We start from the raw sequence: 2,213 nt of genomic DNA, 5'->3' as shown, positions 1-2,213 counted from the left end.
GCCTTCACAAGGGGTCATGTGAGTATCGCCGGCACCTCCCTCTAGCAAACAGCAGGTATTTATACACCCAGGCCAGGGTGTTAATTAGCAAGAGGAAGGTAGCCGCTGGGTCCTAGTGAGACAGCTTCTAAGAAGGTGTCTGTAATGCCAAACGAAGAGATCTCCTGCAACCAACTGCAGGGCGGCGACTGTCTGTCACTTCTGACACACCTGTGACAGAAAGTTACAAAGTCTCACCCTTCCGCTGGCCTGCCAGGAATAGACAGTCAGATATGTGGCCAGGTGACCTGATTGACCCAACTTGGATTTCCTCATAACGTCTCTGAGAGTTCAGTGATATTCAATGGAACATATCTGTATTCCTCTTGATGGAGCCATGTGTTCTCGTTTCTGTCCTGAATAGTCTGTCTTGGCTGTCTCTTTGTCAAGTCTGCCTGCTATAGAGGCCTATGTCCCTCAAATAGTTCACAATTGTTCTTTCAAGCACACATCCACAGGTCAAGGATTAGGTATGATATTATTCCACAGGGCTCAAGTATCCACAGATCATCCCCCCAATGTTGGCTGGCAAACACCCTACAATGGTATTTACCATATCTAGCAAACATCCATTGTTCAGAGTCACTGTATAGCAGACGATACATTGTAAAAGCTGATATAAGATGTAGATAACAGCCATTCATCAATTACCAATAACACCTCAAGTGATCAGCATTCAGGTTTATACGAACAATAGTCTGTTGAGCAACCAAAGAAGAACACAGGTTAAAAAGTCAACATAAAAATAAAGGTATATTGCTCTTGGCCATCAGAAAGTATGTCTGGCATAATTAAGGATAAAAGCTGGGTTGTCACATACCTCCGCCTTCTTAATTAGCCAGACGTAATAGGTTTTCTATCACCCTTATTGGGCACAGTCCATCAGAATGTCTTTAAGCACCGACATGAATGTAAGAGGTCTCACCTTCATGAGAATGAAACTTTGTATCATCCAGTTTCCTCAAAGCATATTCCATATCTTTCTTGCGAATAAACTCCACAATCCCCATGCGATCATTATGTACATCAGCATAGCAGACACTTCCAGCTTCTCTCATATGATCTTTTAGATCCCGACAATTTCCTGATGGTGGAAGCTTGGAGACGAGGACTTTGCTCAGGACGCCGGGGAGGGGGTCCGTTCATCTGGGGAACTCCCCCATATCCTCCCCATGGTCTCTGGCTTGACCTGGGAAACTCCACGCGTAATCGACGAGAGCCAAGCTCATATTCATTGCATCCACCCACTGCATCTTCCGCATCCTGCGGATCCAGGAAGCTGATGAAGGCAAACAGTGCGGCACTTCCTCCCCCATGATTCATCAGCTCAATGCTATGGATCCTCCCGTACCGATGGAACAACTCCACCATCTCCTTTTTCCGTACATCGCCCGGTAAATTGCCCACATAAATACGCCCAATCCCCGGGTGCTGAACCCCAGCCCGGTAGATAATAACTTGGCGGCCTGGTAAATGCTGTTCTGGGGCTGCAATATCTGAACTGGCTAGGGTGATGGAAGGCCCAATTTTCTGAGGTTCCTGGGCTTTGATATCACCGACCTTGACCAGCTGGAGGTGGTTATGAAGGTTGGCTGGGGTACGGTGATCAACCTGCCATATAGTGTGAACAGGGTATATCACTTCCTCCTCTGCTGGTGTATCCTGAGGGTAGAATCCCTCAGACCCTGATGGCTCGTCTTGGCAGTCGTTAACTGGATGGGCCAGCAGACTGGCTCCAGGCATGGGGTCCCGGCCCTGTAGACAATCTTTGGCCATGTGTCCAAGATGTCCTCACGTAAAACAGCTCTGTGAGTTGGGCAAATTACAAGTCCTGTTTGTAAACCTTTGTCCTGGTTGGGGTTCTGCTGGGTAGCGGGATAGTCCTGCTTGAATGGCTGGTGGCTGCTCAAATCCTTGGTTGAGGGGTTTCCTCGGATCACTGGGCATATCGGGTCCCCAGTGGTGACGATTGGCAGTGAATTCATAGGCCAATCAGGTTGCTTGCTCTGGGGTTTCGGGCTTCCGGTCGGCTACCCATTCTCATATTTCTGGGGTAATTTTCTCCATAAGTTGTTCGAAAATGATCACATCCTGGAGGGCATTAGCAGAGTGGGCAGCCCAACCATCGAGCCAACGGTTGCAGTGTCATCGGAGTTGACAGCTAAATTCTACAC

The 2,213-nt window shown here is 48.2% G+C and overlaps 1 pseudogene; it reads right to left on the bottom strand.

Moving 5' to 3' along the window:
- Positions 1-932: 932 nt before the first annotated feature.
- On the bottom strand, positions 933-1,815 carry LOC141245788 (serine/arginine-rich splicing factor 9 pseudogene; annotated as a pseudogene).
- Between the last annotated feature and the right edge of the window lie 398 nt (positions 1,816-2,213).

This window comes from Phyllobates terribilis, unplaced genomic scaffold (assembly GCF_046119375.1).
Source record: "Phyllobates terribilis strain yellow unplaced genomic scaffold, ASM4611937v1 Scaffold_2__4_contigs__length_985480577, whole genome shotgun sequence".
In the NCBI taxonomy this organism is placed as follows: Eukaryota; Metazoa; Chordata; class Amphibia; order Anura; family Dendrobatidae; genus Phyllobates; species Phyllobates terribilis.
This window is presented reverse-complemented; position numbering and strand designations above follow the sequence as displayed.